This window comes from Phascolarctos cinereus, unplaced genomic scaffold (assembly GCF_003287225.1).
Source record: "Phascolarctos cinereus isolate Bilbo 61053 unplaced genomic scaffold, phaCin_HiC Scaffold_726;HRSCAF=1367, whole genome shotgun sequence".
Classification (NCBI taxonomy): domain Eukaryota; kingdom Metazoa; phylum Chordata; class Mammalia; order Diprotodontia; family Phascolarctidae; genus Phascolarctos; species Phascolarctos cinereus.
In genome coordinates, this window is record NW_027556098.1 from 258,404,452 (window position 1) to 258,426,555 (window position 22,104).

Here is a 22,104-nt window from a genome sequence, read left to right on the forward strand (position 1 = left end):
AAATTTGTTTCACTATGTCTTTTTGTGGGTTCTGCTGATCTAGAATTTGTTAGAGCCATTTTTACAGGTATTTGGAGGGGTTTGGGGGAGAGATCAAGCAAGTCACTGCTTTTATTCTACTACCTTGGCTCCACCCCCTTCCAAAGGAGTCTTTATGAATGCTTGTGTGCCCTAGGTTCCATTGTCCATTTCCAATGAATGTACCTCTTATTTGGTACCCCAAGTCCATCACCACTCTGCCAGGAGGTAGATGACATGCCTCATCATTAATTCTTCCAACCTTTTATGCTACTTATTTGTGTATGTATCATATCCTCCTCCACTAGATAGTAAGCTCATTGAAAGCAAGGACTATATTCATTTATTTTTGCATTCCTAGCTCCTAGCATAATACTTTCTACATAGTAGGCACAACATATATTTATTGTAATGGAATTGCAATCCAAGCATTTGTAAGCTGAATATTTTTTTTGTTGATAACTGATATGGCCTTTTAGATATTCAAAATTCGGGCTTTAAAAAAAAGCAAAAGCAGAAAAGCATAGATATTTCATTGGGAGCTATGGCCAAAAAAGAAATAGTCACCTGGGACAAACCTTATGAGGAGGAACTTCTTCGTGCTTACCTTTTTCATTCTTCAATGGCAGACATAATCTACTTCCGGAACCATAAGAAGAACTTTCTGGCTCAGCAAAACATGTAAGAACTTACAAGAACAAAACATACAAGTGCTTTCCTGACATACTCTTCCAGAACACAGGGCCACCTCTCCACAATGATGACACTTCAAAGTAATATTCTTGTGGAACCGGTAATATGTACACCAAAGGTACTTACTAACATCATTTCAAAATTGTAGATGACCCAAAGAGCAATAGAAAGGGAATGTTTGGGCTATGGCATGTTACCAAAGGAGGTTACTCCCACTCACATAAAAGCACCAAGGATGTTCATGACTAGAAAAAGTATAGGGCCTATAATGTAATTAGATTGAGAGATTACAGATAAGACAGCTTGAGGGCTACCCTATTATCTATGAAATATTAAATTAACTAGAGGAAGGTCTGCAGTATATTCATTGGATCACCTATGAAGGAATTGCTGCATGTTGTGGAAAAGAATTCTCTATGATCCAAACACAATTGCTAATTACAATTGTGGAAAAAACACACCAATGAGATCACTTATATATGTCAGAACTGAATATAATAAAGCAGTCCAAAACATTTTAATAAACTCTATTTGAAATTTTAAAAAGTGTTAAAATTGTTTTTGCATGTAATTGGAAAAATATAAACATTTAAAACAAAAACTTTATTTATACAAAAGTACATAATTGCAGGCCTAGCACTGGTCCATGACAAATTTTCATTAAGTTCATGAGAATACTGATATTTAGTAACCTTAATATTCTTGAGAACTTGAGACACTCAGGACACAACTCCAGTATCTCCCCCACCCCCACAAAAAATAAGTAACCAAAATGGGGTCATGAAGAGTCAGACATGACTGAAACAACTGTATAACAACCATACACACATACATGCATACACATATATTTGTAATTGGAGCTATCAGCTTTCAAAACAATGTGGACTCAAACAGAATTCTATAATTAAAAAAAGAACTCTATTGTTTGTATTGTTTAAGAAATATTTTTATGTTTTAATTATTAAATCTTCATATTTGTTGTTTTGTTTATTTTTTGCCAGTTCATGTAGGAATGGCCCAGGAATATGGTTTGTACCCTGACTCAAGAATACATGGCAAAGACCCTTTATGTATCTATTTATATATTTATTTATATACCTATTTATTTATATATGTATATATATATATATGTATATATTTTATATATATATTTACATATATATATATTTTTCTTGTTTACTATTACTATCATATTTTGAGTTACTTGATGGATAGATCTATCAAAGTTTATTAATATGATGATATATTTCATAGGTATAATAAATATAATAAATAAGAATTTTAAAGCAAATTACCCTATATTTGTCATAGGTAATAGAATAGAGGTATTGAAAGATCTTTATACACTCCTTAGTCAAACTTTTATTTCAGCAAAGTGTTTATCAGTCTCTCCTACTTTCCTAGTGAACAAAGTATATTCAGAACTTGCTGAATAAATGGATTCAAAGAAAGCCATGTTAATGTCAACTTGGAAAGAAATGTCTAGTAGAATATATCCTTGGTCCTATACTACTAATATTTTTGTAAATGACATGGTTGAAATATCAGATTTATAATTTCAACATATATTCAATTCATCAAATATTTATTAAGCACCTACCATGTTTTACACACAATAACAATAGCCAGGATGGGATAGCTAATATATTAGATGATAGAATCAAGATATTAACATATCTGGACAGGCTAGAACATTGTACCAACTCTAATAAGATGATTTTTATAGGGATAAAAATGAAGAATTATATATGTGATTTCCAAATTTCAAAACTTTGATCACTTAAGAAACACCTCAGATATCAGTTTATCTGGGAAATATCTAAGAGTTTTAGTGATGGGTTTCAAACACAATGTACATCAGCAGTATGATATATTCCCCCCCCAACCCAAAAAGAGAATATGATGGTAGGTCGTATCAAGAGAAGAATAATGACCAGAAAGAAGAATATGATAATCTTACTTTATTCTGCCCTTGTCAGACCACATACCTGTTATTTTGTTCAGTTTTGGGGAACTTTATTTCCAGAAGTACATTGATAAAATGAAGAACATCTAAAAGAGGGTGAAAGGCCTTCGGTTTATATTATATGAGAATCATTTGAAGGATCCAGAGCTGTTTATCCTGGAGGATATTAAAGAAGATATAGAGGGGAACTAATAGTTATCTTCAAGTGTTTGAAACTCTGGCATGTATGAAAATAATTGGATTTTGATTTGTTTGGTCTTAGAGGACTGAACTAAGAAAACTAGTCAGACATTTCAGAGGATCAGGTATAGGTTTTAGTTAAGAAAAAAATCTTTGAATTGTTTTTTGAATATTTTTGAATTTCAGTTTGAACCATTCAAAAATGGAATGGAAGATCTAAGGAGGAAATGGGTTCTTCATCACCAAAGTTCTTCAAGTTAGAGTTATATGGTCACTTATGAGCAAAATTGAAGAAAAGATTCTTGGTCTGGTACAAGTTTGTGTGAAATGGCTTCTGAGGTCCCTTCCAACTCTGATTTTCTGTGGTTATTTCAGCAGTTGCCTTTTCATGATCATCAGTGAAATAGATGGGCAATGCATGGAAATTTCTTTAGGGGCTCACACGTGATTATTAGCTAGAGATGATTTGCACTGACCACTTCTTTGCCATGATGCATAGTCTTAGTATTTTTAAAATAAAATTCTTCAGAAATCGTAATAGATCATACTCACTTTTTAAAATTTCCTGATTAATAACACATTTGTTATCTCTTTCAAACCTTGGAGTATCTCCAGGAGGTAGTATGCTACATGATTTGCCCAAGGTCATACAGTTTCTGACAGAGCTGTAGCCTCCGGACTCATTCAAATGCCATCTCTCCTCTCTATGTATTCCCTATTTCATTTTTCTTCACTTTAAACTCATTCTGGTAAGAATAAAAGTTAATGAGCCAAATTCTCCTGCTGTTTAAACTACATTATAGGTGTAAGACAGTTTAAAAAACTACATTAACTTTTTTTCAGGATGTAGATCATATAGGTTATTTAATCCAGCCCTTCCCTGAAGCATACTGTTAACAACTCTAACAAGTTGTCATATATTGTCTTCTGGAAGACCTCCTGTGATGAGAAAGTCATTAACTTCCAAGGCAGCCCATTCTATATTTTGACTTATAATTATTATGGAAATTTTCCTTATGTATTAAACTAAACTCTACCTCTCTGTAACTTTTACATACCATTCTGTGATCTGGGACCAAAGAAAATGAATCTAATTCCACTTTGACATGACAAAACTTCATATATTTAAAGAAAGCAATCATGGGTGTGAGCACGCTACAGCATATAACCAATAGGGAATTCTAAAGAAAAATGGGAATAAAGGATGTGGAATATTACAATGGAAAGAAAAGATGGAATGGTCACATGGAGAGAGTGTGAGAGATAGATAGGGGGCCTGAGTGCTCCACTGGCACCTTATGACTTTGGGAGAAACCAATGAAAGCCTTTAATATGTTTGGTGGACCCCCTGTAGGAAACTTTTGGCAGTACATAGAGGAGAGTTGTACAGGATGGGTAGGTATGGATAGATTGAGTTTAGAAACATTGCAGGGAACTCAAGAATCCATGAGATCACAAGTTCATTTAAATATTTAAGAGGTAAAATCTTAGAGTTGTTTTGATTAGCATTTTTTCTATTATTAATGGTTTAGAGCAAGCATTCATATGATTGTTAATAGTTTATAATTCTGTTGAGAACCATTTCCTTGTATCCATTGACCACTTATCTATGAGGAAGAGTTATTAGTGTTATACATTATGTTAATTCCATATAGTTCTTGGATTTCAGATCCTTATCAGAGATATTGTGTGTATGTATATTTACATACACGTGTATATGTATTTATGTATGTGTATATATATGTGTGTATATGCATGGATGTATGTTTGTGTGTATCTTCCAGATGGACACTTTCCTTTCTTATCCTATTTATATTGTGTCCACAAAGAAGTTTTTCATTTTCATGTGATCAAGTTTATTTTATCTTGTGTGATCTCCTATAACCTTTGTTTGGCTAAGAATTCTTCCTCCAGTTAGAGGTATGAAAGTTACTTAATGTAGTTATCTTTGAGTTGTTTACTATTAGACCTTTTGTAGGTGGGTTGTCTACGAATTTTGGGCTTATTGAAATATGTTTTGTTAGATTCTGGTATAAACCAACTCCTGCCAAACTGCTCTCCATGTTTTTCCAGGCTTTCTTTTCAAAACTAGTATTTCATCTACAAGTAGTCTATATTTTCAGGTTTGGGAAACACTTAATTATTGAATTTGATTGTTTTTCTTTTCAATTTTTGTTTAAATAGTCTGTTCCACTGCTGTACTTTTCTATTTTTGGCCAAAATCAAATAGTTTTGATTATTCTTATATATGTTTATATATATATACATACATACATACATACATATATATGTATATCTATATCACTAAGTGAATACCAAGAATGAATCAATACATATACATATATATTCACATGTATATTTATACACATACACATATACACATGTGTTTTACATGTGTATGTAAATATATAGATACACATACAAAAGAGATATACATGTATATACATTTCAAACAGGGTGCTTTTTATGCTAAGATATGATTGTGTAATGGTTAAGAGAATGATTACTCAGTTAATGCCTGTATAAGAAATGGAGTTGGTGTGAGAGTTTTGGAAAGGAATGGTATTCTTTATTCTTGTTTCAAAAAAAGATATAAACATGAGTTTAAGTTTTATTTGGGAGAAATTTGTGAACCTAAGCTATCTCATTCCAAATAGGGGAGCTCATTTACTCTGTATATTTTGGGGAGTGGTGTCAAACTCAAATAGAAATGGGAGCCACTAATTCATTCATAAGGATCTCTGTGGGCCACATATTAGTTTTAAAGTGTAATATTGCCTATGTTTTATTGTATTTTTATTTATTTTGTTAATATTTCACAAGTACATTTTAATCTGGTCTGGACCACATGGGAGCATTGCATATATGTTTGAAATCTCTCTGTAGTGGGGTATAGTCTAATTTGCAGAACTTCTCTGATTTCTATTTGCTATGTGCTTTGATACATGGGTTTACTCAGTATTTACTATTTGTGATGACCTTTTGAGTGACTAGCATTTGGTGAGAAGGAGTCTTTTGGATGTAAGGATGGATTTATATTTCTCTTTTAACAGAGTGACCAGGAAAGTTAACAAGTTGCTTTTGAAACTACAAAAAATCATGCCCCTAGACCAGCCATATTTAGGGGGAGGGTAAATGTAATTATTCTTTGGTATTCCTCTTTTCTCAGAGTGGCAAGCCTCTTAGTCTATTTTCCTGCTCTCTTTGAAGCAGGAATCAAAGTTGCTCTTAGAAAGAGGTGGACAAGACTCCGTGGACATCTATCAGTGCCTTCTGATGACTCACACTTAGACAACCTTTGTGGACATACAAATTAGTACACCCCCTCACATAATTTGAGGTCTGGAAGTGCTATTTCCCCATTCATTGACTATTTTAAAAAAAATCTTTTTTCTTGAGATTCTGGACCTGTATTCTTCTACAAGAATTGAGTTATAATTTAGTCTAGCTCTACAAACCATGCAAGAATTTCCTTAGTAATTTAACTAATAAAGCTGTGAAGTAATTTAGGAAGTACCTATGTTTATATTATGGGGCAGCTAGGTGGTACAGCAGATGGAGCACCAGAACAAGAGTCAGGAAGGTCTCAATTCAAAATTGGCCTCAGATACTTACTAGCTGCTGACTTGGGGCAAGTCACAACCCCTATTTGCCTTAATTCCTCACAACCCCTATTTGCCTCAATTCCTTATTGTAAAATGGGGAAACACTCGCTTCTAGTGTTTCCCCATTGTAAATAACAATAAGGTTTTGGTTTTATATTTATATTTTGATCATATTTTAAAATGACCTTCTATGTCAATGTGTCCTGGGTTTTATCATAAATGAGTGTCATACTTTTTCAAGGCCCTTTTTCTACATTTATTGATATGACCAGGTAGTAGTAGTAGTTGTTGTTTGTTTTGCTTATTCTTAATATGATTACATTAATTGTTTGTCCAATGTTGAATCACCCACGCTTCCCTTTTGTTAATTAAACTATGTCAGAGTGAATCTTTTTTTGGATATATTATTGTATTCTTTTTTTCCCCCTAGGATTCCCTACCACCCCTGCAATGTTCTTTTTTCTTTTTTTGTTTAATATTTTATTTTTCCTCAATTACATGTAAACACAATTTTAATATTCATTTTTAAAACTTTCAGTTCCAAATTCTCTCTCTTCCTCCCTCACTACCCTCCTCATTGAGAAGACAAGCAATTCCATATAGGTTATACACGTGTAGTCATGCAAAACATATTCCATATTATTCACGTTGTGAAAGAAAACACAGACCTCTCCCAGAAAACTCAAGAAAAATAAGGAAAGTAAAAAAGTGTGCTCCAATCTGTATTCAGATGCCATCAGTTCTTTGTCTGGGGATGGATAGCATTTTTCAAGATAAGTCCTTCTGAGTTGTCTTGGATCATTGTATTGCTGAGAATAGCTAAATCATTCACAACTGATCATCTTACAATATTGTTGTAGTATTGTAGACGGTATATTTCCCTTTCCATTGGCTCATATAAGTTTTTCCAGGTTTTTCTTAAAGCATTCTTCTCACCATTTTTATCACAAAAAGGGACTTCATAGCATAATTTGTTTAGTCATTCTCCAGTTGATGGGCATCCCCTCAATTTCCAATTCTTTGCCACCAGAAAAGAGCTTCTCCTCAAAATTGTTTTGCTTCTGACTACTATCTCCCCCAGTTTGCCCTCCCTTCTGTCACCCTGCTCACTTCTCTTATCCCCTTCTCCTCCTACTTTCCTGTAGGGTGATGAATTTCTATACCCAATTGAGTATGTATGTTATTTCCTCTTTGAGCCAATTCTGATGAGAGTAAGGTTCACTCACTCACTCCCCCCACCCCACTTCCCCCATCTTCCCTTCTATTGTAAAAGCTTTTTCTTGCCTCCTTTTGAGATACTTTACCCCATCTTACTCCTCCCTTTCCTTTTCTCCCAGTGAATTCCTATTTCTCACCCCTTAATTTGTTTTTTTTAGATAACATCCCTTTTATATGCAACTCACACTTGTGCCCTCTGTCTGTCTGTTTGTCTGTCTTGTGTGTGTATGTATATATATGTATGCATATATATGTATATATATGTATGTATATGTATATATATGTGCGTATATATATATGTGTATATATGTGTGTGTGTGTATGTGTATATGTTCCTTCTAACTGCCCTAATAATGAGAAAGTTTTATGAGTTACAAATATCATCTTCCCATGCAGGAATGTAAAGTTTAACCTTATTAAGTCCCTTATGTTCTCCCTTTCCTGTTTACCTTTTCACGCTTCTCTTGTGTCTTCTATTTGCAGATCAGATTGTCTATTGAGCTCTGTTTTTTTTTTAATCAAGAATGCTTTGAAGTCCTCTATTTCACTGAATATCAATTTTCCCCCAAAAGGATTATACTCAGTTTTGCTGGGTAGGTGGTTCGTGAATGTACTCCTAGCTCCTTTGCTCTCTGGAATATCATGTTCCAAGCCCTCTACTCCCTTAATGTAGAAGCCATTGAATCTTGTGCTATTCTGACTGTAGCTCCATGATACTTGAATTGTTTCTTTCTGGCTGCTTGCAATATTTTCTCCTTGACCTGGAATTTGGCTATAATATTCCTGGAAATTTTGATTTTGGGATCTCTTTCAGGAGGTGATTGGTTGATTCTTTCAATTTCTATTTTATCCTCTGGTTCTAGAATATCAGGGCAATTTTCCTTGATAATTTCTTTCTTTTAATTACATCCATTTAACATTTATTAAATACCTACTATATGCAAGGTACTCTGTTGAGATACAAATAATAAAAACAACCTAATTTCTGTGCTCAGCAAATTACTAATTTAGGTGAAAATGTGAAGAGTAGCTAAGCTATGTATACAAATGGTTGTACTAAAAATTAGAATATTAGCACAGATAAATGTTCAAATAGAATTGTATAAATAATTCCAAGAGAGAAAAATAATTTCTAACTTCTAAGAGAATCAAGGAATGTTTCACGTAAGAGATGGCACCCAAGTTGTGAAAGAAGAGAGAGATTTCAAAAGGCAGAGATTCACTGATTAGCTCATTCATTGAGTAAACATGTACTGAATGCTTACTGATCACAGAAAGCTGTGCTGGGAAGGGAGAGCATCAATTATAAAGTTTAGACAAGACACAGACCTTGGCTTCATGGGGCTTATGTACTAATATTAGAAGATAAGAAACAACTGTAAATAACTATGACACCTAATATAACATAATGAACACATCAGATAATTGTAAAAGAAATTCTGGGTAAGGACCAAGGGAAACAAAGGAGGCCTCATGGAGCAAGAGGCATTTTAGTTGGGCTTTGAAGAATGACTAGATAATCAAAAGTGGAAGAAGAGGAGGGAGAACATTCTAGACATTATGAACCACATGAGCTAAGCACAGGAGTAAAGTGTCCACCTTGTGTTTGGGAAACAGAGAGAACTACAGTTTGATCAGAATATAGTGTGAGTGGAGAGTGATATAGAAAAAAGCTAGAAAGGTAGAGTGGTGCTGGATTTGGACAACCTTTAATATAAATCAAAGGAGTTTGAATTTGGTAGACAATCAGCAGCCACTGAAGATATTTGAATAGAGGTGTGATATGTCAAGATCTTTGCAAAAGGAATGTGATTATGAGAGCAGTATGAAAGATAAATGGGAAGTTATCCAGAAAATAAAACCAAGAAGACTTTGAACTAGCCTAAATAGGTAATAATGAAGACCTATATTGAATATATAATAATTAGACTCTCATTGGGCATTATCATCAAACTTTTAACTTCTTAATATTACTTTTATCTTCATGACTTTTTCACAGGAGGAAAACATACATCTTTTAATCATTTTATAGCCATCATTAACAGTTTTCCAAGTTGTAGGCTATGGCCCCATATCATTCTAGATCATTAAATCTTACTGCATCTTTAAGCCAATCAATGCTCAATATCTTTATGGTATTTCTTATTACAAGGTCAATTTACTACAGCAAATGGTGTTTTGAACTATAGCTCAATATTATATACCACGGGCCCATTTCCCCCTATTTTCTACTTATTATGTATCTCCTCCTTCCTTTTTATTATCTTTCCTTCTATTTTTCATGTCTCCTTTATACCTGTTTCCTTTTCTGCTTCCCCCCCATTTCTCTCTCATTTTCTTTCTTTCTCTTTCTTTCTCTCTTTCTGTCTCTCTTTCTTCCTTCCTTCCTTCCTTCCTTCCTTCCTTCCTTCCTTCCTTCCTTTCTTTCTTTCTTTCTTTCTTTCTTTCTTTCTTTCTTTTTCTTTCTTTCTTTCTTTCTTTCTTTTTTCTTTCTTCTTTCTTTCTTTCTTTTCTTCTTCCTTCCTTCCTTCCTTTCTTTCTTTTCTTTCTTTCTTTCTTTCTTCTTTCTTTCTTTCTTTCTTTCTTTCTTTCTTTCTTTCTTTCTTTCTCTCTTTTCATTTCTCTATCTCTTTTTTTTTTTTGTTTTCTCCCTCCCTATTTTCCTGTCTCCTCCATTATGTGCCAGGAATCATGCTAAAGAATGTAAAAAAGAGTCACTACTTTCAAGGAGTTCACAGCCTAAGTTCATTAACAAATTACCTCTTGCTAAATTCATTGGCCATTTTAATATTCTTATCTTCCTTAACCTCTTCTTGGTGTTTGATACTCTGGACCATTCCATTCTTCTTCATACTGTCTCTGCTCAAATAAACATGCTTCCTTTTTGTTAATAATCAATAAATCACAAAAATGAAAAATGGCATATACTGCCTGTCTGTCACAGTCATGCTATTAGGTGTTTTTGCTTAATTGATTTTAGGGAGTATATTTTGCAGAATGGATATGTATGGATGCTTATTGAATATTGTGTCAAAACTCATCAATTGAAAACAAACAATAAAAGCTTATTACTAATATTTGAGAGAGCAAATTAAGTAGAGCTGCAAGGCTGAGAGTTTAATTTTAGAATATTTAGAAGTAAACTTCACCCCGTCACCTTCACTGCAGCTATCTGAATCCACACATTCTTGACTATGGACACAAGAACCACCGGCAACCTCTGACCTGGTGGACAGAAACACTTACTAAATGTCCATTCTTTTAGGAACACATCACTATACAGTTCTGACCACACCACTCACAGCATGGAGCCACTATAAATTTACACTGTTTCTTTGTTTTTAAGTGTATAGTATTTGTAGAAGTGATAGAGAATCTCTTATTCATCCTAATGTTCCCACATGGCCACCATTGGATCTTGTTCCATGTAATACATGGTTCCAGATCTTTGGGAACAAACTTATGATGAATTAAGTTATACAAATTTTGGTGAGACTCTATTATGAGAAGTGAATATAGGATGCCCCATTAACCACATCTCTACATAGTACCCCTTTGTGGCCATGTGTGGTGGCTATATGATTCCCCTCTTCTCAGACCAGTTGCAGATATCCTCTGACTGCTTCCTATTGTCCATGATGACTCCTTTAATTGGTTTCTTAGCTGAAACTGTATGAATATAATTAAGGTGCAATCCTAAACCCTCAGCCTTTTCTTCTGGCTGACTTGAAGTAAAGCACTCTCTGAGTGCACAGTGGGGCAGGGAGGGGTCAGTGAGGGTGGAGAAGATGCGCTTCTCTCCCACTGGGGCCACAAACCATAACTTCATGGCCTCCCTTCATGGTTTTGATCGTAGAGTCGAACAGTTCAAGAAATCACTGTCTTCCAAACTTGATTCCCTTGATGTCTTGTCCTTTAACTATTTGCTTCAGGTCACTTCCAACATATATGCCTTCTTCACTCCTATTGTGTAGCTAGCAACTGAATAATGATGGAGGAAGTCACACATCAAAGATGACTGGGACTACTAAAATAAATATGCAAATTTTTCTTCAATAACCCTGCTCCCAGAGATTTTGGATACTTTTACTACATTTTAAAGAGAGGGAAAAAAATAATCTTGGAGAGCTGAAATCTTTACATATTTAAAGAGTGTCTGTAAGAAACTTAGGACAAATAATACTATCATTCCCAAGACAGTTAACTGCTTTTGGACAAGAGTTGTGAGAGACTTGGACAGTTAATTGTCATCTTTGAGAGATTTTAATATCTGCTTATGGAGAAGAAATTAGGAGGTGAATTTTTTTGAGAAATTGAGTAAGTTTAATGATATTTTATTCTTAATGAGAACTGAATCAATCTATCAACAGGGACTTACTATGTGTCAGGCAGCAAGCACTGGGAATGCAAAGAAAAAGCAAAAAACAATCCTTACATTAAAGGAACTTATATTCTATTAGGGAAGACAACATACATAAATTGGTACATGCAAAATTCATACAAAATAGATGAAAAGTAACCTTAGGAAAAAATACACTAAAAAGAGGTATGAAAAAAAGACCTTTTTCAGAGAAGGTGGTATTTAAGTTATCTGGAAAGAAGTTGGGGATTCTAAGAGGCAGAGATAAGGACAGATGGAATTCTAGGCGCTGGAGACTTGGGATATCATAGGTGAAGAATGGCAAATAGGCCAGTGTGGTTGGGCCACTGAGGCCCTGGGAGGGAGTAATGTTTACGAAGATTGAAAAGATAGGATGGGATCATATTGTGAAGAGCTTTAAATGATAGAGGAGATTACATTTGATTTGGGAAGTAATAGGAAGCCACTGGAGTTTATTAAGCAGAGGAGTAGTATAGTCAGACTTATGCTTTAGAAAAATAACTTTAGCCGCTGAGTACAGGATGGGTTGGAGTGGGGAGAGATTTGAGACAGAGAGAACAATTAGTAGGCTATTACAAAGTCTAGGAAAAAAGATATGAGAGCCTGAACTGGGGAGGTGACAGAGTAAAGAGAAAGGAATGTACTAAAATGTTATGGTGGCAAAGTGATAAGATTTGGCAATTGATTGGATGTGTGGGATGAGTAAGGAATTGATGATGACAGTGAGGTTGTAACCCTTGGTAATTAGGTGTCCGGGACAATAATAAGGAAATTTGGGGGGAAAAGGTGATTTTGAGGGGAAAAGATACTCCGTTCTATTTTGGAAATGTTGAGTTTGAGATGCCTACAGAGCACGCAGCTGGAAGTCAAAGAGAGTTAAATCTTATTCTGTGGAGAAGAGCAGTTAACTGCCATCCTGAGGGGAAATTTTGTAAAATATTATTCTGAGAAGAATTGAGTTAACTACATTTTGAAGAGAATTGATTTGTTACGCTGTAGTTACAGTGATTTGGAGGATTTGGCAGATTGTGACGAATGAGTGGAATTCTAGTCAGCAACCTTTCCCTGCTTTCTCAGACCACAGAGGTTATTTTGGCTCTGATCACTAACACAACGGATACATTGTTTAAATATTCTTCTACGTTTTTGTATTATTACTTACGTGACCAGTGGTGTATGTTTAAACTTATGAGTTGGGCAGATGAGAGTAAAATAGAAACAATTTATGAGAAGAGATAGATAAACAGATGGATGGGTAAAGCATTTTTATTAGCTACTTATTAGTTCTCCTGGGGTAGGGTTTGAACTAATTCTTTCACTAACTCATTAATTAATGAGGGAAATCCTGCATCTTAAGTAATTTGTGAGTTAATACCCCCAGATTACCTTTGAAACCAGTGAAAGAAAGAATTAATAAGGCAACAAGTCAGTAGCAGACTGAGGGGGTGGGGTTTTAATGCACTTATCTTGTGTTCACTACACACCCATACATCCTCAACAGATTGTTAACTATGAGTTAACAAAAAGCCTGCTACACATGTTATCTAACTTCACCTTGGCCCACCCTCATGCATGGCAATCCATTTATTTGTTCCTAAGTAACAGCTCAGTACACTGTCTTTAGCGGCTGTCCCAAATAAGATTTAGCATTTATTAAGAGCCTACTGTGTTCTAGGCGCTGTGCTAAGTGCTGGGAACATAAAGAAAACAAAATAATCAAACTAACAAGCAAGTAATTCCAGCTGTCATGGAACTCACAATCTAATAGGGAGAAAAACATGCAAACAACTACGTACAAACAACACCCCCCCAAAACATATATGGATTTAGTCTGAGAGGGAAGGCACTAAGATTAAAGGGAACTAGAAAAGGGCTCTTTGCAGAAGGTGGGTTTTATCTGGGATTTGAAAGAAGCCAGGGGATCTAGGAGTGATAGGAGAGGAGAGACATCATTCCAGGTATGGAGTAGAGTCAGTGAAAATGCTCAGTGTGTGGGGAGATGAGGTTTAGTGTGCAAGAAACAACAGAAGCCACTGTCACTAGATTGCAGAGTTCGTGGAGGGGAGTAAGGTGTAAGAAAACTGCTTTGAAAGCCAAACAGAAGATTTTTGTATTTGAGCCTGCTGGTAATAGAGGACACTGGAATTTGCAGAATAGGGTATAGATCTCATCAGACTTGCATTTTTTTTATCACTCTTCTTACCTCCTTTTCTTCATCTATTCCTAAGATGCCTTCAACTACCATTCCCTTCTTCACCTCTGTCTCACAAGATAAGGCAGCCTTACTCCTTACCAAAGCTGACCTTTCTACTTGTTGAAGCAATCCCAAATTCTATCCTATCACTTCCAACAGATTGCCTTCTATCACTTATTTTCAATCTCTACTTCTCTACTGACTCATTTCCTGCTGCCTAAAAACATGCCCATATTTCCCTTATCCTGAAAAAAATCCTCACTAGATCCTTCTATCCCCTGCTAAGTATCATCCTATTTCTAATCTGTCTTTTGTAGCTAAAACTTCTACAAAAGGTTATCTACAAACCACTTACAATCTAGCTTCCAGCCTTATCATTCCACTGAAACTGCTCTCTCCAAAGTTAGTCATAATCTCTTAGTGGCCTTTTCTCAGTCCTCATTCTCCTTGACCTTTCTGCAGGCTTTGAAACTGTTGATCCCCCTATTCTTGATATTCTCTCCTCTCTAGGTTTTTGGGACAGCATTCTTTCCTGATTCTCCTCCTACCTATCTGACTGCTCCTTCTCTGTCTCCTTTGCTGGATCCTCTTTCAGATCACACCCTCTAACCATAGGTGTACCTCAGGGTTCTGTCCTAGACCCTCTTATCTTCTTTCTGTATACCACTTTCGTTGCTGATCTCATTGGCTTCCAGGATTTAATTGCCAACTCTATGTTGACAATTCTCAAATCTATCTATCTTGCTACAAATTCTCTCCTGATTTTAAATCTACTATTTCCAACTGCCTTTCAGACATCTCAAACTGGATGTCCAATAGACATCTTAAACTCAATATGTCCAAAACAGAACTTGTTATCTTTTCCCCCAACCCTCCCCCTCTTCCTACCTTCCCTATTACTATAGAAGGCAATGCTACCCTCTGAGTTCTTCTCTATCTCTCACCCCCCACTCGCATATCTAATTTGTTGCCATGACCTGTAGATTTCACCTTTGCAGCATCCTTTGAATATGCCTATTCCCTCCTCTGACACTGCCACCACTCTGGTGTAGACTTTCATTGCCTCACTTCCAGATTATTGAAATAGCTTGCTGGTGGGTCTACCTACATCGTTTCTCCACATTCTAATCCATTCTCCAGTCATTAAAATGATTTTTTTATGAGGCAATTAAGGTAAGTGACTTGCCCAGAGTCACACAGCTAGTGACTATTATGTGTCTGAGGCTGGATTTGAATTCAGGTCTTCTTGACTCCAGGGCTTGTGCTCTATCCACTGTGCCACCTATCTGCCTGTAAAATGATTTTTTTAAAGCACAGGTCTAATAATATCAGCCCTCTATTCAATAAACTCCAATTTGCCTCTAGGATCAAATGCAAAATATTTTTTTGCCATTCAAAACCCTCCATAATCTAGCCCCCTTCTACCTATTCAGGATTCTTATACCCTACTTCCCACATATACTCTTCAATCCAGTGCCATTGGCCTCCTGACTCTTCCATGAACAAGACACTCCATTTCTCAGCTCTAGTCATTTTTTTTCTGGCTTTTCTCCATGCTTGGAACCCTCTCCCTTTTCTACTCTGACTATGACCACTGTAGGCTCCTTTAAATTCCAACTAAAATCTCACCTTCTACTAGAGCCTTCCCCAACCCCTCTTAATTCCACTACCTTTCCTCTTTTAATTATCTCCTATTTATCCTGATATAACATGCTTTGTATATATTTGTTCGCATCATGTTTCCACCATTCTAAGTTCCTTGAGAGCAGGAACTGTCTTATGCCTCTTTTTGTATTCTTTGTGTTTGACATAGCACATGGCACATAGCAAGCGCTTAATAAATGTTTATTGATTGATTGAGAGGATGTGAAACTGGAGGTTGGGAGGGAGGATAGGGCTGGACAAGTAGATCTGAAAGTCATCTGCATAGAGCTGATAGTTGAAATGATGGAAGCTTATGAGATAACCACATAAAACAATATAAAAGGAGAAGGGATGATCCAAGATGGAGACCTTAGGAGACCCACATTGTTAGTCAGGAATGATGTGAATGAAGATCTACCAAAAAAGACGGAAAAGGAGTGGTCAGATGGGCAGGAGGAGAACCAGGGGAGAGCAGTGTCACAAAAACCTAGAGAGAAGAGATTATTAAGGAAAAGTTGCTATCAAGGGTTGAAGAGACATCAAGAAGGATGAGGACTGAGAAAAGGCCATTCGATTTGGCAATTAAGAAATAATTTATAACTTTGGAGAGAGCAGTTTCAGTTGAATGATGAGGTCAGAAGCCAGAATTTAGAGTTAAGAAGAGAATGAATGGAAAGGGAGGGGAGTTACCTATTCCAACCATTCTTATTTCTCTCTCCTTAAGGGTATTCCATCTTAACCACATTCTCTTTCAACAGACTATGTTGCCTATTTTAGCAAGGAAATTATGAGTCTATCACAAGCTCCCTTAGCTACTGCTTCCAAAGCCCCAAAACTCTCTTATTTTTTAAATCCATCTTCTCCATTTAGGTTCCAGTCTTGGAGAATGAGGTACTCCTTTTCAGCCAAGCTAATCCTTTTCTATACTGTTGCCCTCAGTTCCGTTGCTGATCATGTTCTTTGGGAACTTGCCCTATCAGCCATTACCTCTCCTGACTCTTATGTTTTATCTTTTCCTATCAACTTACTCCTTCCCTGATGCCAACAAGAATATTTTAGTCTCCCTCAACATAAAAAAACCCCACAAGAAACAAAAACAAAACCAAAAAAACTCAATCATATTTCACTTTACCTCTCGTACTCTCAGCAGCTAGTGGCACAGTGGATAGAACAATTTCGATCTTTCTGCACTTTTTTAACACATGATCTTCCCCTCCTTCTGGATGTTACCATCTGTCTTTACTTCTCTCATATTACTTGCTCCCAGTTCTCCTCTATCAGTCTGATCATTACTTCTCAGTTTCTATTTTCTTTTTTTCTCTGATGTCACTGTCCTCTTTGAGAATGAAGGACAAACTACAACCTGTGAGTTATCCAAGCTGCCTGAATGGGGACCCAGCTGGCCAGTTCCAGTTGGTCAATTCAGCTCCTCCCCTTCCCTCCTCTCCCCTCCCCTCTCCTCTTCTCTCGACTCTCCCCTCCCCCCTCCTCCCCCTCTCCTCTCTTCCCCTTTCCTCCACTCTCCTCCCTTCTCCTCTTGGTCTCTTTTGTTGGATCATTACAATCTCCTCTCCTTAAGCATGGGTATACCCTGAGAACCTAGAGTAATGCTTAGAGTGCTGGGTTATAAGTTATACTAAAGTCACAAGGACCGGGATTTGTTCTTTATTATATCTGTGACTTTTGCAAGACACTTACCTCTTTGTGTCTCAATTTCTTCATCTGTCAAAGCTTAAAAGGTTATATGTGTGAACTCTTATTTTTGTTTTTTTGATCTTGTATTCAATGATGTTCAGGTAACAACACTTCTGGGATAAGACTACTATTTTTCTGTTATGTTTAATGTTGTTCTTATACTCCCTCTGCACACCTTCCTTTATTAAGCTCATCATTTGTCATAGGTTCATTTTTCTTCTCAATTTTGATGACTCAAATCTACATATCTATCCCTAATTTCTTTCGTGAATTCTGGTACCACATCTCCAGCGGTCTGTTAGACAGCTCCACCTGGATGTCTTATGTCCAAAACTGAATCATTAATCTTTTGTCCTAAATTTTCCCATTCTTCAATCTTCCCTACTTCACATGGCACATGTGTGCTGTTCCCTCCCAAAATGTATTTAGAACTCCTCAGTTCTGTGCGTGTTAGCTTTTCCTAAAAGAATGTTAGCTCTTTTAGGAGAGGGACTATTTAATTTTTTTACTTTATGTCCCCAGTAACTCAGCTAGTGCATAGCATATAATAGGTTCTTAATAATGTTTTTAATTGAATTGCTAAATTTAAGCATTTAATAAATATTTTACTTGTCTTAAGTGACTTGTCCAAGATCACATAGCTAGTAAATGGCAGAGACAGCATTTGCACTCATGTATTCTGACTCCAGCTTTAGCACTCTTTCCATTATAGCATAATGACTTTCAGCATCTGATCATGTAATTTGTCATTTCAAAAACTTTTTGCAGTTTCCCATCACTTTTAGGATAAAATACAAACTCCTTTGCATTTAAGGCCATTTACAATTTGCCTCTATTCTACCTTTTCAATCTCATTTCATAGTACTCCCTTTGTGAACTCTCCATTCTAGCCAAACAGTATGCCTAACTGTTCCAGAATCTTGCTGTGTCAACATCCCTACCCCCCTGTGAATGCTCAAAAATTATCCCTTATTCCTGGAATACACACTCTCCTTATCTTAACTTTTTATATTCTTTATCTCTTTCCAAGAACAAGTCTAGGTCATACCTTTCCCTGATCCTTCCAATCATGAGCGTGCTTGCCTTTCTAAAATGGATATAAAGCTCTTTTTTTGTGTGTACACACCACTCCCTAGTGGAATGTTAACTTACTGAAGACAGGGACTATTTAATTTGTATTTTTATGTTCAAGGTGACTAGCCTTGTACATTGCAAACAATAGGCATCTAGTAAATGCTTTTAAAAAAAGAATCAAATTGAATTTTATACATTTCTTCCCAATTACTTTCATTAAACAAAAATCTCCCCCCCCTTTCCAGAATGCTAAAAACATATGATTGCAATTAGTAAGTGCTTAGCAATGTTTGATAAAAGGAAGAATGACTAAATTAACTCTTGTGCATAATACAGTCTGAAAACATTTCTCATACACTTTGCATGTTCACTAAATGTTAATTGATGATAGGGGTTTTACTATTCAGATTCTCTATTACATATGACTTTTTCCTTTCCTCCCCTCCATGAATCAAGAACATAGCTTCTATATCCTATGTTAAAATTTACTTGGAATTTTACATTAAGTTATGAAAATACTTTCTTAGACATTCAGACCATATCTATGATGATCTTATTTATGAGACAAAAACGCATAGCACAATACCTTAAACTTAAGCATAGTCATTTAATATTATTTATTAAATTTAATACTTATGTTATTTAACACAAGCCCTTCCGTTTTTTCTACTTCGCATTAGTCAACCCACAACTATAGTAAACTTTGTCATGATAAATGTTAGTGTTAAACAATTTCCCTGTAACAAGAACTACAATTTTTTCCCTCCCCATTGTGAAGTAATACTGGATGTTGAATTCCATCCTTCCTGGAGATGTTTCAGGAAGTAGTCAGAGACAATTTGAATAATATCAACAAGCTACTCCAATTGAAATTGTTGTTATTCAATATCAATTATATTTATTTCTTTTAACTTGTAAATAAATCTGTTCATGCTTTGAGCCTTATGGTCTTATGGGGAAGGTGGGTAACCATATATCATATAAATAATGAACTAACTAAGGGATAGAATAGAGAGAGAGATAAGAAGGCCCAATACAGTCTTGGGAGGTGCCAAAACTTAGTGGATGGATGAAGGATGATCCAGCTAAGAATAAGTCAGGGGAAAAGAAAATACACAATCTCAAAATTTTTGAGATATAAGAAGGAATGAAGACTGAGAAAAGAGCATTGAATTTAAAATTTAATAGATCATTTAGAGAGAGCAGTTTCGATTGAGTGTTGGGAGTAGAAGGCAGGTTGAAGGAGTTGAGAAATGAGAGAGAAGTAAGAAAATGGAGGGAATGAATGTAAATAATTCTTTCTAGCAGTTTGAGTGTGAAAGGGAGGAAATATATGAGAGGATGACTTGATGGAATGGCATGATCAAGTGAAAATTTTGTTTCATCTTGTTTCAAAATTGGAGGGACTTTGACTTGTTTATAGGTGACAGAGAAAGAGCCCACATATGAGGAGAGATTAAATATGAGAGAGATGAAATATCAAAGTATCAAGCTTGAGATGGGAGGGAGTAGGATCAAAGTTATGAGTGGAATTGTTAGCCTGGAAGGCAGAAAAGCCACCTCTTCATTAGAAGCTAAAACAAAAGAGGAGAGAACTGTTTTGAGTAAGTAGGGGAGAAAAGGCAGCTCTTAATGAGTGATCTCCTTTTTCAGTAAATTAAGAGTCAGGTTCTTCTACCAAGAGCGATGGAAAAGGAAGTGGTGTGTTAGAAGCTATGAGTGAGAGAAGTTTTAGCATCACCACTATAGAAAGTGTGATAATTAATCAAGGAGGAATAAATGGATTTCTGCACAGTAGATAGGGATCAGTTGTGAAGAAATAATACAGTTTTCCCTGACTTTCTCCAAAAGTGGTCAGCAACGATGAATAAAAGTCCACAGGAAGATGGTGCAGTTTAGAAGGCTATGATTGACTATAGGACACGGGGCCAAAGGATATGAGAATAGGGGATAGTTTAAAGCTGAAATGGTCAATCATAGGATCGAGACTGACAAAAGGAAAATGATGCTTGGTCAGATGTAATAGACTGAGAGAAATGGAGGTCATGGTGAAGATGAAGAATAGTTTTTGAGTGAAGCATTAAGAGAAATTGGAGAAGGAAATGGCAGACTCTCCAGTGTCTTTGCCAAGAAAATCTCATGGACATTATGGTCCATGGGGTCATGAAAAGTCAGACACAACTGAACAACAAAAACAAGAGCAGCAGCAACAACACTGAGATGGAAGGCTAATGGGTTGTGATCAAAGAAAACTTTCACAATTCTGGAAAGTGCATATGGCTGAGATGGAGTAAAGATAAAGGTCAGGGTCATTTAGGAGGCTAGTTAAACTGTGAGTCTGTATCATGTTGTTTATTGAGGGCCTTCAAGTGTGAAGGTAGGGGATTATATGAGGATGAAAAATATGAGCCAATCGTGGAGCTCCTTGAGACCTGAAAGAGCATAATCTGTAGCTAGTGCATGATTGCTGCATGGACTTGGACCAGGTGCTGAAGATGAATGGAGTAAAGCTTAAAGGAAGATAGATTTCTGATTGATGATTGCTAAGAAATCATATGTAAATAATAGTAAGACTCAATAAGTATGACTCCTGAGCTCCATTCCCCCATCACCAACTGCCTCTTGGACATTTCCAATTGGAGGTCGCACAGGCAGCTTAAACATGTCTGAACTCAGCATGTTCAAAGCAGTACTCCGAGCTCTAACAACTTTTCAATCACCCAAGTTTACAACATCAGAATAGTGATGCTGAACTCTTCCATCTTCTTCATTCCTACTTCTAATTAATTGCTAAGCCTTATTGATTCTACCTCAGTAGCATTGTTCATATTCTTCCCCTTTTTCTTGACTCACAGCCAAGACTGCCCTAAATCAGGCCTTTATCATCTCACCAAATAATGGGAATACTTTCTAAATTAGTCAGTCTTCCAGAAGTCCCTCTCCTATCTAATCTATTCTCCCCTCAGCTGCTAAAGTAAAATTACTAAAGCACAGGTCTGATCATATCAGTCCTCCCTTCGAGAAACATTAATAGATCTTCATTAACTCTAGGATAAAACACAAATTTCTGTTTGGCATTTCATGTCTTTCAAAATCTGGTTTTAGCATACCTGAAGTAATATTGGGCCTGAAGTAATGTTGATCATTATTTCTTTTTGCATACTCTATGATCTAGCCCAGATTACTTGCTGTTCCCTGTACATAACATTCTATTTCACATCTTCATTCTTTTTCATAGGCTGCCCCCTTCCTACCCTCATCCTTGACATCATATACTCCTTCAGTCTTAGCTCAAATGCTGCTTCCTACAGGAGGCACAGCCTGATCTTCAAAGTTGCTAGTGTTTCTTCCTCTTCCCCCTACCCCACCATCAATTAAAATAACTTTGCATTTGCTTTTTTATAGTTTATATGTACTTACCCATGCATGTGTCATT

The 22,104-nt window shown here is 36.0% G+C and overlaps 1 pseudogene; it reads left to right on the top strand.

Annotated features, from left to right (window-relative positions):
• The first annotated feature begins 562 nt into the window (after window positions 1-562).
• Window positions 563-22,104, top strand: part of LOC110215597 (BTB/POZ domain-containing protein KCTD5 pseudogene) — a 103,138-nt pseudogene continuing 81,596 nt past the window's right edge.